This window comes from Corythoichthys intestinalis, unplaced genomic scaffold, assembly GCF_030265065.1.
Source record: "Corythoichthys intestinalis isolate RoL2023-P3 unplaced genomic scaffold, ASM3026506v1 HiC_scaffold_26, whole genome shotgun sequence".
NCBI lineage: Eukaryota > Metazoa > Chordata > Actinopteri > Syngnathiformes > Syngnathidae > Corythoichthys > Corythoichthys intestinalis.
The window spans coordinates 2,629,836-2,645,482 of record NW_026651595.1 but is presented as its reverse complement, the minus strand read 5'-3'; positions in this window follow the sequence as shown (position 1 = coordinate 2,645,482).

Here is a 15,647-nt window from a genome sequence, read left to right as displayed (position 1 = left end):
TTTTGGCGAGACAAATTGTTGACGGTCATTTTCACTTCCAGTTTGGACCTCTCCGCTTCAACGAAATCTCAATATTTTTCATCAGGGACCTGAACACATGTCTTGAGGCTCCCCTGAAACAGGTTTGAGGTCAATAGATTTTTTTCCCTTGGAGGAGGAGCCTGTCTCGTAAAGAAGGCCATTTCCTGTTCCCACTAGGGGGCGCCAGGCCTAATGGGTAATATTTCAATGCAGTCGTGTTCAGGCTGGGATATCTCATATACATGCTAGAAATGAAAAAGATTGAACGTTGTATCACGGAGTTTTTAATCGTTTTCTGAATTTGGTATTTTGCCCAAAAATGGCCGACTTTGGGACCACGCCCAGGCCAGACCCTTGAATGAAAACACACCATTTTGAAAACTTAAGATCTCATAGGTCTCCTGAATAGTCTGACCAATTTTGAAGACGATCCAACTTTATCCTTCAGCGACAAGGTCTCAAATGTAAATCGATAAAATTTCGCATTTGACCCAAAATTTCCAGCTTCCTGTTGGGTTTGGAATATGGGTGCAAGAGACTTTTTGGAGCAGTTTTGCACAATGTATCGACTCGCCAAATTTCATCGTTCTACGTTGAAAAAACCTAATAGGAAAGGCCTTTTTGAAAATTTCAAGGGGGCGCCACTGAGCCATTTTGTTAAATTTTTTTGTAGATTATCAAAATTTACGCAAAGTTGAATGTATGTGCAAATTTTGGTGAGTTTTCGTGCATGTTCAAGCCTCCAAACGTAAACTCCAACTGTGAACCGAAAAAATTTCACATTCGATCCAAAATACCCGATTTCCTGTTGGATTTGGAATATGGGTGCAAGAGGCTTTTTTGAACAGTTAGGCATAAGGTATCTACTCCCCAAATTTCATTGCTCTACGTTGAAAACCTGAGAGGAGAGGCCTTTTTGAAAATTTTAAGGGTCAAGGGGGCGCCACTGAGCCATTTTTTGACATTTTTTCAAAACGACGCAAGATTATCGAAATTTACGCGAATCTGCACGTATGTGCAAATTTTGGTGACTTTTCGTGCATGTTCAGGCCTCCAAATTGGCCATTTTCATTTGCCATGAAGAAAGAAGAATAATAATAATAATAACTAGGCCTGCAAGCAGGACTGAACGGGCCCTCGCGATCTAGCGCAACTCGGACGTCACGCAACTCGGACTGTGTGCAGGTCAGGGCGGTGGCAGATCCTCCTCTCTAATCATCTCATTAGAACCTAACATGCTCGAAAGTCGCCTATTTACATTCCCACACCCAAGAGATAAAAACCCCTATTGGAGAGAGTACTACAAAAAAGGAGCCACTACTGAGCTGTGCAGCCAAGCCCTTATTCAAAACTAAAATTAATCTTCTAACTGGGCCAATTCGACCAAGTGTGCCAACTATTGTGGCTCTATAAGCTGCCTGAGTCTCTGAAAAAAAATATTTCCTTTAAATGGCGAACAAAGGGTCGTCACGGCAACAGACAGAGACACGTGGACATGGGCCGTAAATAAGTATTTTAATAGGTCTTGAAACTACAATGACCAACCTGAAAAGAACTGGACATGTATTGGAAAAACGAGTGACTTTCTATTGCCACTAGTTGGCGCTGTAGGGTTGATGCAAATGACCCCTACAAGGCCCTTCAGGGTATGACTCTCAACAAGCACGGGAAGTTTGGCGCAGATATGTTGTATATCTGCCGAGTTATGACTGTTCAAAGTTTTTGGAGAGAAAAATTGTTGACAGTCATTTTCACTTTCCTGTTTGGACCCCTCCGCTTCAACGAAACTTCAATATTTTTCATCAGGCACCTGAACACAGGTCTTAAGGCTTCCCTTTTGCAGGTTTGAGGTAGATTGATTTTTTCCCTTTAGAGGAGGAGTGTGTCCCGTAAAAAAGGGCATTTCCTGTTCCTACTAGGAGGCGCCAGGCACAAATGGTAAATTTTCAATCCAGTCCTGCTCAGGCTAGTATACCTCACACACATGCCAGATTTAAAATAGATTGAACGTTGTATGAGGGAGTTATCAGTCATTTTCCGAATTCGGTGTTTTGGCGAAAAAATGGCCGACTTTGGCACCCCGCCCAGGTCAGGCCCGTGAATGAAAACACACCATTTTTATAACTTAAGATTTCATATGCCTCATGAACAGGCTCGCCAATTTTGAGAATGATCAAACTAATTCCCTAGGTGCCAAGGTGTAAAATGTGCACACTGTAAATCGATAAAAATTTCACATTCAATCCAAAATACCCGATTTCCTGTAGGATTTGAAATGTGTGTGCAAGAGACTTTTTGGAGCAGTTTTGCACAAAGTTTTGACTCTCCAAATTTCATCACTCTATGTTAGAAAAACCTAAATGGAGAGGCCTTTTTGAAAATTTCAAGGGGGCGCCACTGAGCCATTTTGTTAAATTTTTTCGTAACGTTGCAAGATTATCGAACGTTATCCAAAGCCGCATGTATGTGCAAATTTTGGTGAGTTTTTATGCATATTCAAGCCTCCAAATGTAAACTCTTACTGTGAACCCATGAAAATTTCACATTCGATCCAAAATACCCAATTTCCTGTTGGATTTGGAATATGGGTGCAAGAGACTTTTTGGAGCAGTTTTGCATAAGGTATCTACTCCCCAAATTTCCTTGCTCTATGTTGAAAAAACCCAATAGGAAAGGCCTTTTTTAAAACTTCTTTCTTTCGCCACTAGTTGGCACTGTAGAGTTGATGCAAATGACCCCTACAAGAACCTTCAGGGTATGACTCTCAACAAACACGGAAAGTTTGGCGCAGATATGTTGCATATCTGCCGAGTTATGACTGTTCAAAATTTTTGGCGAGACAAATTGTTGACGGTCATTTTCACTTCCAGTTTGGACCTCTCCGCTTCAACGAAACCTCAATATTTTTTATCAGGGACCTGAACACATGTCTTGAGGCTCCCCTGAAACAGGTTTGAGGTCAATAGATTTTTTTCCCTTGGAGGAGGAGCCTGTCTCGTAAAGAAGGCCATTTCCTGTTCCCACTAGGGGGCGCCAGGCCTAATGGGTAATATTTCAATGCAGTCGTGTTCAGGCTGGGATATCTCATATACATGCTAGAAATGAAAAAGATTGAACGTTGTATCACGGAGTTTTTAATCATTTTCTGAATTTGGTATTTTGCCCAAAAATGGCCGACTTTGGGACCACGCCCAGGCCCGACCCTTGAGTGAAAACACACCATTTTGAAAACTTAAGATCTCATATGTCTCCTGAATACTCTGACCAATTTTGAAGACGATCCAACTATTTTCTTCAGCGACAAGGTCTCAAATGTAAATCGATAAAATTTCACATTTGATCCAAAATTTCCGACTTCCTGTTGGATTTGGAATATGGGTGCAAGAGACTTTTTGGAGCAGTTTTGCACAATGTATCGACTCGCCAAATTTCATCGTTCTACGTTGAAAAAACCTAATAGGAAAGGCCTTTTTGAAAATTTCAAGGGGGCGCCACTGAGCGATTTTGTTAAATTTTTTTGTAGATTATCAAAATTTACGCAAAGTTGCATGTATGTGCAAATTTTGGTGAGTTTTCGTGCATGTTCAGGCCTCCAAATGTAAACCCCAACTGTGAACCGATAAAAATTTCACATTTGATCCAAAATATCCGATTTCCTGTTGGATTTGGAATATGGGTGCAAGAGGCTTTTTTGAACAGTTAGGCATAAGGTATCTACTCCCCAAATTTCATTGCTCTACGTTGAAAACCTGAGAGGAGAGGCCTTTTTGAAAATTTTAAGGGTAAAGGGGGCGCCACTGAGCCATTTTTTGACATTTTTTCAAAACGACACAAGATTATCGAAATTTACGCGAAGCGGCACGTATGTGCAAATTTTGGTGACTTTTCGTGCATGTTCAGGCCTCCAAATTGGCCATTTTCATTTGCCCTGAAAAAAGAATAATAATAATAATAATAATAATAATAATAATAACTAGGCCTGCAAGCAGGACTGAACGGGCCCTCGCAATCTAGCGCAACTCGGACGTCACGCAAGTCGGACTGTGTGCAGGTCAGGGTGGTGGCAGATCCTCCTCTCTAATCATCTCATTAGAACCTAACATGCTCGAAAGTCGCCTAATTACATTCCCACACCCAAGAGATAAAAACCCCTATTGGAGAGAGTACTACAAAAAAGGAGCCACTACTGAGCTGTGCAGCCAAGCCCTTATTCAAAACCAAAATTAATCTTCTAACTTGGCCAATTCGACCAAGTGTGCCAAATATTGTGGCTCTATAAGCTGCCTGAGTCTCTGAAAAAAAATATTTCCTTTAAATGGCGAACAAAGGGTCGTCACGGCAACAGACAGAGACACGTGGACATGGGCCGTAAAAAAGTATTTTAATAGGTCTTGAAACTACAATGACCAACATGAAAAGAACTGGACATGTTTTGGAAAAACGAGTGACTTCCTATCGCCACTAGTTGGCGCTGTAGGGTTGATGCAAATGACCCCTACAAGTTCCTTCAGGGTATGACTCTCAACAAGCACGGGAAGTTTGGCGCAGATATGTTCTATATCTGCCGAGTTATGATTGTTCAAAGTTTTTGGAGAGAAAAATTGTTGACAGTCATTTTCACTTTCCTGTTTGGACCCCTCCGCTTCAACGAAACTTCAATATTTTTCATCAGGCACCTGAAGACAGGTCTTAAGGCTTCCCTTATGCAGGTTTGAGGTAGATTGGTTTTTTCCCTTTAGAGGAGGAGTGTGTCCCGTAAAAAAGGGCATTTCCTGTTTCCACTAGGAGGCGCCAGGCACAAATGGTGCCTTTAAGTGTATTAAAGCAAAAGGCTGCATCACATGATCTTACCTCTGAAAACATTTGGATGACTAGTTTGGTTGACCGTTACAAGAATAGGCCAGATGATGCTGTGTTTACTGACATGTGCCTGGCAACTTTTGCTTCTGAATATCGTATTCTGACCAAAAACGAGAAATCGCAAATACAGATTAGATTGAAAAATGATTGTGGATTTGTCACGAAAAGAATTAGAACACAGCCTGCTGTTGTTCGGTACATGCGCTTTTCTGAAACAAAAAACCCAGAATTATTTTATCGTAGTATCATGCAGTTGTTCCTTCCCTACCGTGCAGATGCGCAACTTAAGCCTCCCAAATGTGAAACTTTTGAACAGTTTTACAAGAATGGCCAGGTAAGGTTTTTCGATGGGTCCAGACATCCTGTCAAGTTTGTTGTTGACACCAATAGAAGCAAATTTGAACTTGAAGCAGATCAGCTGGATGACATTCAAAACTCAGTTGAAAGCAATGGTGCATTGGAAGATGCCTGGTGTGAGTTGTGTCCCGAGCAGGAATTAGAGCGTTTAGAGACTCTGCAATTGAGGACGCAACAAGAACAGCCAGATGTGGAACATGTTGAATGTATACCTGATTTAGCAGTCAATTGCCCACAAATTTCCCATTTAGAAAAGAGAAACATCTTGTCAAGAAAAGATGGTTTAGCATTGATTCGGTCTTTGAATGATACACAACGTTGTATTTTTTATCATATTCGACAGTGGTGCATTCAAAAAGTATTAGGGGAAAAACCAGCACCATTGCATGTATTCATTACAGGCGGTGCCGGGACTGGAAAAAGCCATTTAATCAAGGCCATCCAGTATGAGGCAACAAGATTGTTGTCTACTGTGTGTAGTCAACCAGATAGCATTTGTGTTTTATTAACGGCTCCCACAGGTATTGCTGCTTTTAATCTTCAGGCATCAACAATCCATACCACCTTCAGCATTGGAAAGGATGTACGCTTGCCATATACGCCTTTGGGTGAAGAGAAGTTAAATTCTCTTCGCGCCAAATACAATGATCTGAAGATACTAATCATTGATGAGATCTCCATGGTAGATCACAGGCTGTTAACATACATACATGGGAGACTGAGACAAATTAAACAAACTGGTGATTTTTCCCCATTTGGAAATGTCAGTGTCCTTGCTGTAGGGGACTTTTACCAGCTGCCTCCCGTTAAAGGGAAACCCCTATATGTTACTGACGCAGGTGTAAATTTATGGACCTCTTTATTCAAGGTTGTGGAACTGAACACTGTTGTTAGGCAGCAAGATCAGTTGTTTGCAAAATTATTGAACAGAATCAGAACCCGGTCCAAAGAAACTCCAATGCTACTCAGTGATATTGAAACACTTAAGCACTGTGAAAGTGGTGAAGTCAGCTCAGCGTTGCATATCTTCCCGACAAATAAACAAGTAAATCAACACAATCTTCAGGAGTTATTCAGTACTTGCCCTGAATATGTTAAAGTAGAGGCTCAAGATTTTGTTCATAACAAGAAAACAGGAAATCTTGAGTTGATTAGTGGACATCATGCAAAGGCATACAACACATGTTTGGAGGAAACTCTACTATTGGGAATAAATGCACGTGTTATGTTGTGCAAGAATGTTGATGTTGTGGATGGTCTAGTAAATGGGGTGTGTGGCACTGTGACACATATCGTGACCTCAGACAACAAGTTTCCTCAAAGGGTGTATGTCAAGTTTGATAAAGATCAGGTTGGTTCACAGAGGAGGAAACAATCAGCTACTGCTTCTGTTGATTTGATGGCCTCTACATACATAGAGCCTGAAGAGGAAAAGATCACTAGTAAAGGTGGATTACGCCGGCAATTTCCACTTAAACTGGCTTGGGCTTGTACAGTACATAAAGTACAGGGCCTAACAGTAGACAGTGCTGTGGTGTCTTTGAATAAAATATTTTCTGCAGGACAAGCATATGTGGCGTTAAGTCGCGTGAGAAGCTTGTCTGGATTAATTATTCAAGACTTTGCAGAAGAACACATTTATTGTAAAAACAACATTAAGGAGGCAATTCAGAGAATGCCTCCTTTTATTGTTGAATCCGCACCAAGCCAACCACATACCTTCTCAGTGTTTTTGATGAATGTGCAAGGACTGACTGAGCATGCACCAGATTTAGCTATATGCACAGAGCACTTACAGCCTAACTGTATTGCGGTAACAGAAACATGGCTACCAAACCTTCCAGCATCTGAGATCATAAAGATTGATGGCTACAGTTTTCACAGCTGTCCACGAACTTTATCATATTCTGGCAATAATCCTCTGTTTAAAAAATTGCAATCCGAACAACATGGAGGTGTTGGCATATTTAGTGCAAATAATGTCATCTTTGACATAATTCAGGTACCACATTTCAATTTGGAGTGTGCAATCAGCAAATATGGTCATCACGATATATTAGTTGCTGTCATTTATCGACCTCCATCTTATCACATGTCTTTGTTTAAAGAGCACCTCAGCAGGCTATTTGATTTGTTAAAGCCACTAAGTAACACCATTGCTGTCATGGGAGATTTTAATGAAGACATTCTAAAGTCCTCGAGCGTCTGTAAATTTGCTGAAGATAGGGGGTATGTTCAACTCGTGACACAGCCCACAACAGAAAGGGGCACATTGATTGACCATGTGTATGTAAAAACCACACGGTATGAGGTTGAAACTTCAGTAGTGCCTACCTACTTTAGTGACCATGAGGGCATTGTTTGTCATTTTAGGGAAAAAAAATAAGTGAAGTAATGAAATATATAAATAACAATGTACATATAAATAAGTTTAAAATGAAGTATATGAATAACAGCGGGTTCTTTTTCCCTACATTACAACAGCAATGATTAATATGCTGTTGTATTGTAGGTTTTGCTCTCCCTTCAGTGTAATGTCAAAAAAGCAAAAGACACTGGTAATGGTACTCCTAGTTTACTGGGATTGGGGTTCGATTCCCTGCAGTGTCCTGCTGACTATGTCATTTTCCTGGAGGTAAAAAGTACCAAATATACAAATAAACTTATAAATAACAAATTAAAATGGAAAATATTTTAAAAACTAAGTTTTTTTCCCCTACTTACAACAACATTGTTGATCAATGTGCTATTGTATTGCAGGTTTTGTTCTCTTTAGTGTAATGTCCAAAAAAAAAAAAAAAAAAAAAATAGAAATTTTGCATATACATATATTTATGTTCATTATGTAGTATTTGGTTCGACGATGCACTGGTGGCTCTGCAGTGCACTGGCGACGCATTCAGGATTAGGCCCACCTCTCACAAGTTCACTACTGCAATAAGCTCAAGTCTGACTTGCGACTGTGTCAGATTAAGTGGTATTGAAGATGAGATAAATATGTGGTATTAACACAATATAAAGGATGTAATGCAAAAAAAATGTATACATTTACAGTTTGATTTTTGGAAAATGTTACCTCTCCTGCATTGTTTAAAAAAAATGTTTTGTATTAAAATTGCAAGGTGTTTTCTGCCCTGCAGAAGAAGTAGCAGAGCGTGAAGCAACCGAATAGTCTCCAGTCCATCCCTGCCAGATATTCAGAAATGATACTTCCAACCATCTGTGATCTTTGTTTCCATCTAATTTTCCACAGTACTACTGCTCTGTGTTTCCTACAGTTTTTAGTGCAGGTTGAAGTTGTGTTATCTTCTCATTGTCTCTTCCCTCTCCTCCCATTGTATTGTTTAGCTATTTTTAGTTTTCACTGGCTGCATTCCAAGTTTAGTTTATGGAATAATTTAAATTGTAATTTTTGACTGTGTGCTTTAAATGTATTTTCACCATGCTTCTGCCCATTCAGTTTATTGTAACATTCTGTGATTTTGTGTGTTCCATATAGTAAAAAAAATATTTACCTGATCTTTGCTCCCATTATTTTGTGGTCGCCTATCTTTGTGTTCCACCAGGTGTGAAACATTCACATGAAATTATGTACTGTGAACATGAATATATATGTACTTGATATTTACAGATGGTTTAACTGTGAATATAGTTAAAAATGATAATGTGCAGTTTTGCACAATGTATCAACTCCCAAAATGTAATTGCTCTACATTAAAAAAAAAAAAAAAAACCTAATGAGGCATTTTTGATAAATTCACTTTCCTGTTTGGACCCCTCCGCTTCAACAAAACTTCAATATTTTTCATCAGGCACCTGAAGACAGGTCTTAAGGCTTCCCTTATGCAGGTTTGAGGTAGATTGATTTTTTCCCTTTAGAGGAGGAGTGTGTCCCGTAAAAAAGGGCATTTCCTGTTCCCACTATAAGGCGCCAGGCACAAATGATAAATTTTCAATCCAGTCCTGCTCAGGCTGGTATACCTCACACACATGCCAGATTTAAAATAGATTGAACTTTGTATGAGGGAGTTATCAGTCATTTTCCGAATTCGGTGTTATGGCGAAAAAATGGCCGACTTTGGCACCCCGCCCAGCTCAGGCCCGTGAATGAAAACACACCATTTTGATAACTTAAGATTTCATATGCCTCATGAGCAGTCTCGCCAATTTTGAGAATGATCAAACTAATTCCCTAGGTGCCAAGGTGTAAAATGTGCACACTGTAAATCGATAAAAATTTCACATTCAATCCAAAATACCCGATTTCCTGTTGGGTTTGGAATACGCATGCAAGAGACTTTTTGGAGCAGTTTTGTACAAGGTATTGACTCTCCGAATTTCATCCCTCTACGTTGAAAAAACCTAAATGGAGAGGCCTTTTTGAAAATTTCAAGGGGGCGCCACTGAGCCATTTTGTTACATGTTTTCGTAACGTTGCAAGATTATCGAACGTTATGCAAAGCCGCATGTATGTGCAAATTTTGGTGAGTTTTTATGCATATTCAAGCCTCCAAATGTTAACTCTTACTGTGAACCCATGAAAATTTCACATTCGATCCAAAATACCCGATTTCCTGTTGGATTTGGAATATGGGTGCAAGAGACTTTTTGGAGCAGTTTTGCATAAGGTATCTACTCCCCAAATTTCCTTGCTCTATGTTGAAAAAACCCAATAGGAAAGGCCTTTTTTAAAACTTCTTTCTGTCACCACTAGTTGGCACTGTAGAGTTGATGCAAATGACCCCTACAAGAACCTTCAGGGTATGACTCTCAACAAACACGGAAAGTTTGGCGCAGATATGTTGCATATCTGCCGAGTTATGACTGTTCAAAGTTTTTGGCGAGACAAATTGTTGACGGTCATTTTCACTTCCAGTTTGGACCTCTCCGCTTCAACGAAACCTCAATATTTTTCATCAGGGACCTGAACACATGTCTTGAGGCTCCCCTGAAACAGGTTTGAGGTCAATAGATTTTTTTCCCTTGGAGGAGGAGCCTGTCTCGTAAAGAAGGCCATTTCCTGTTTCCACTAGGGGGCGCCAGGCCTAATGGGTAATATTTCAATGCAGTCGTGTTCAGGCTGGGATATCTCATATACATGCTAGAAATGAAAAAGATTGAACGTTGTATCACCGAGTTTTTAATCATATTCTGAATTTGGTATTTTGCCCAAAAATGGCCGACTTTGGGACCACGCCCAGGTCAGACCCTTGAGTGAAAACTCACCATTTTGAAAACTTAAGATCTCATATGTCTCCTGAATAGTCTGACCAATTTTGAAGACGATCCAACTATTTTCTTCAGCGACAAGGTCTCAAATGTAAATCGATAAAATTTCACATTTGATCCAAAATTTCCGGCTTCCTGTTGGGTTTGGAATATTGGTGCAAGAGACTTTTTGGAGCAGTTTTACACAATGTATCGACTCACCAAATTTCATCATTCTACGTTGAAAAAACCTAATAGGACAGGCCTTTTTGAAAATTTCAAGGGGGCGCCACTGAGCGATTTTGTTAAATTTTTTTGTAGATTATCAAAATTTACGCAAAGTTGCATGTATGTGCAAATTTTGGTGAGTTTTCGTGCATGTTCAGGCCTCCAAACGTAAACTCCAACTGTGAACCGAAAAAATTTCACATTTGATCCAAAATATCCGATTTCCTGTCAGATTTGGAATATGGGTGCAAGAGGCTTTTTTGAACAGTTAGGCATAAGGTATCTACTCCCCAAATTTCATCGCTCTACGTTGAAAACCTGAGAGGAAAGGCCTTTTTGAAAATTTTAAGGGTCAAGGGGGCGCCACTGAGCCATTTTTTGAAATTTTTTCAAAACGACGCTAGATTATCAAATTTTACGCGAATCTGCACGTATGTGCAAATTTTGGTGACTTTTCGTGCATGTTCAGGCCTCCAAATTGGCCATTTTCATTTGCCATGAAGAAAGAAGAATAATAATAATAACTAGGCCTGCAAGCAGGACTGAACGGGCCCTCGCGATCTAGCGCAACTCGGACGTCACGCAACTCGGACTGTGTGCAGGTCAGGGCGGTGGCAGATCCTCCTCTCTAATCATCTCATTAGAACCTAACATGCTCGAAAGTCGCCTATTTACATTCCCACACCCAAGAGATAAAAACCCCTATTGGAGAGAGTACTACAAAAAAGGAGCCACTACTGAGCTGTGCAGCCAAGCCCTTATTCAAAACTAAAATTAATCTTCTAACTGGGCCAATTCGACCAAGTGTGCCAACTATTGTGGCTCTATAAGCTGCCTGAGTCTCTGAAAAAAAATATTTCCTTTAAATGGCGAACAAAGGGTCGTCACGGCAACAGACAGAGACACGTGGACATGGGCCGTAAATAAGTATTTTAATAGGTCTTGAAACTACAATGACCAACCTGAAAAGAACTGGACATGTATTGGAAAAACGAGTGACTTTCTATTGCCACTAGTTGGCGCTGTAGGGTTGATGCAAATGACCCCTACAAGGCCCTTCAGGGTATGACTCTCAACAAGCACGGGAAGTTTGGCGCAGATATGTTGTATATCTGCCGAGTTATGACTGTTCAAAGTTTTTGGAGAGAAAAATTGTTGACAGTCATTTTCACTTTCCTGTTTGGACCCCTCCGCTTCAACGAAACTTCAATATTTTTCATCAGGCACCTGAACACAGGTCTTAAGGCTTCCCTTTTGCAGGTTTGAGGTAGATTGATTTTTTCCCTTTAGAGGAGGAGTGTGTCCCGTAAAAAAGGGCATTTCCTGTTCCCACTAGGAGGCGCCAGGCACAAATGGTAAATTTTCAATCCAGTCCTGCTCAGGCTGGTATACCTCACACACATGCCAGATTTAAAATAGATTGAACGTTGTATGAGGGAGTTATCAGTCATTTTCCGAATTCGGTGTTTTGGCGAAAAAATGGCCGACTTTGGCACCCCGCCCAGGTCAGGCCCGTGAATGAAAACACACCATTTTTATAACTTAAGATTTCATATGCCTCATGAACAGGCTCGCCAATTTTGAGAATGATCAAACTAATTCCCTAGGTGCCAAGGTGTAAAATGTGCACACTGTAAATCGATAAAAATTTCACATTCAATCCAAAATACCCGATTTCCTGTAGGATTTGGAATGTGTGTGCAAGAGACTTTTTGGAGCAGTTTTGCACAAAGTTTTGACTCTCCAAATTTCATCACTCTATGTTAGAAAAACCTAAATGGAGAGGCCTTTTTGAAAATTTCAAGGGGGCGCCACTGAGCCATTTTGTTAAATTTTTTCGTAACGTTGCAAGATTATCGAACGTTATCCAAAGCCGCATGTATGTGCAAATTTTGGTGAGTTTTTATGCATATTCAAGCCTCCAAATGTAAACTCTTACTGTGAACCCATGAAAATTTCACATTCGATCCAAAATACCCAATTTCCTGTTGGATTTGGAATATGGGTGCAAGAGACTTTTTGGAGCAGTTTTGCATAAGGTATCTACTCCCCAAATTTCCTTGCTCTATGTTGAAAAAACCCAATAGGAAAGGCCTTTTTTAAAACTTCTTTCTTTCGCCACTAGTTGGCACTGTAGAGTTGATGCAAATGACCCCTACAAGAACCTTCAGGGTATGACTCTCAACAAACACGGAAAGTTTGGCGCAGATATGTTGCATATCTGCCGAGTTATGACTGTTCAAAATTTTTGGCGAGACAAATTGTTGACGGTCATTTTCACTTCCAGTTTGGACCTCTCCGCTTCAACGAAACCTCAATATTTTTTATCAGGGACCTGAACACATGTCTTGAGGCTCCCCTGAAACAGGTTTGAGGTCAATAGATTTTTTTCCCTTGGAGGAGGAGCCTGTCTCGTAAAGAAGGCCATTTCCTGTTCCCACTAGGGGGCGCCAGGCCTAATGGGTAATATTTCAATGCAGTCGTGTTCAGGCTGGGATATCTCATATACATGCTAGAAATGAAAAAGATTGAACGTTGTATCACGGAGTTTTTAATCATTTTCTGAATTTGGTATTTTGCCCAAAAATGGCCGACTTTGGGACCACGCCCAGGCCCGACCCTTGAGTGAAAACACACCATTTTGAAAACTTAAGATCTCATATGTCTCCTGAATACTCTGACCAATTTTGAAGACGATCCAACTATTTTCTTCAGCGACAAGGTCTCAAATGTAAATCGATAAAATTTCACATTTGATCCAAAATTTCCGACTTCCTGTTGGATTTGGAATATGGGTGCAAGAGACTTTTTGGAGCAGTTTTGCACAATGTATCGACTCGCCAAATTTCATCGTTCTACGTTGAAAAAACCTAATAGGAAAGGCCTTTTTGAAAATTTCAAGGGGGCGCCACTGAGCGATTTTGTTAAATTTTTTTGTAGATTATCAAAATTTACGCAAAGTTGCATGTATGTGCAAATTTTGGTGAGTTTTCGTGCATGTTCAGGCCTCCAAATGTAAACCCCAACTGTGAACCGATAAAAATTTCACATTTGATCCAAAATATCCGATTTCCTGTTGGATTTGGAATATGGGTGCAAGAGGCTTTTTTGAACAGTTAGGCATAAGGTATCTACTCCCCAAATTTCATTGCTCTACGTTGAAAACCTGAGAGGAGAGGCCTTTTTGAAAATTTTAAGGGTAAAGGGGGCGCCACTGAGCCATTTTTTGACATTTTTTCAAAACGACACAAGATTATCGAAATTTACGCGAAGCGGCACGTATGTGCAAATTTTGGTGACTTTTCGTGCATGTTCAGGCCTCCAAATTGGCCATTTTCATTTGCCCTGAAAAAAGAAGAATAATAATAATAATAATAATAATAATAATAATAACTAGGCCTGCAAGCAGGACTGAACGGGCCCTCGCAATCTAGCGCAACTCGGACGTCACGCAACTCGGACTGTGTGCAGGTCAGGGTGGTGGCAGATCCTCCTCTCTAATCATCTCATTAGAACCTAACATGCTCGAAAGTCGCCTATTTACATTCCCACACCCAAGAGATAAAAACCCCTATTGGAGAGAGTACTACAAAAAAGGAGCCACTACTGAGCTGTGCAGCCAAGCCCTTATTCAAAACCTAAATTAATCTTCTAACTGGGCCAATTCGACCAAGTGTGCCAACTATTGTGGCTCTATAAGCTCCCTGAGTCTCTGAAAAAAAATATTTCCTTTAAATGGCGAACAAAGGGTCGTCACGGCAACAGACAGAGACACGTGGACATGGGCCGTAAAAAAGTATTTTAATAGGTCTTGAAACTACAATGACCAACATGAAAAGAACTGGACATGTTTTGGAAAAACGAGTGACTTTCTATCGCCACTAGTTGGCGCTGTAGGGTTGATGCAAATGACCCCTACAAGGCCCTTCAGGGTATGACTCTCAACAAGCACGGGAAGTTTGGCGCAGATATCTTGTATATCTGCCGAGTTATGACTGTTCAAAGTTTTTGGAGAGAAAAATTGTTGACAGTCATTTTCACTTTCCTGTTTGGACCCCTCCGCTTCAACGAAACTTCAATATTTTTCATCAGGCACCTGAAGACAGGTCTTAAGGTTTCCCTTATGCAGGTTTGAAGTAGATTGATTTTTTCCCTTTAGAGGAGGAGTGTGTCCCGTAAAAAAGGGCATTTCCTGTTCCCACTAGGAGGCGCCAGGCACAAATGGTAAATTTTCAATCCAGTCCTGCTCAGGCTGGTATACCTCACACACATGCCAGATTTAAAATAGATTGAACGTTGTATGAGGGAGTTATCAGTCATTTTCCGAATTCGGTGTTTTGGCGAAAAAATGGAAGAATTTGGCGCCCCGCCCAGGTCAGGCCCGTGAATGAAAACACACCATTTTTATAACTTAAGATTTCATATGCCTCATGAACAGTCTCACCAATTTTGAGAATGATCAAACTAATTCCCTAGGTGCCAAGGTGTAAAATGTGCACACTGTAAATCGATAAAAAGTTCACATTCAATCCAAAATACCCGATTTCCTGTAGGATTTGGAATGTGTGTGCAAGAGACTTTTTGGAGCAGTTTTGCACAAAGTTTTAACTCTCCAAATTTCATCACTCTATGTTAGAAAAACCTAAATGGAGAGGCCTTTTTGAAAATTTCAAGGGGGCGCCACTGAGCCATTTTGTTAAATTGTTTCGTAACGTTGCAAGATTATCGAACGTTATCCAAAGCCGCATGTATGTGCAAATTTTGGTGAGTTTTTATGCATATTCAAGCCTCCAAATGTAAACTCTTACTGTGAACCCATGAAAATTTCACATTCGACCCAAAATACCCGATTTCCTGTTGGATTTGGAATATGGGTGCAAGAGACTTTTTGGAGCAGTTTTGCATAAGGTATCTACTCCCCAAATTTCCTTGCTCTATGTTGAAAAAACCCAATAGGAAAGGCCTTTTTTAAA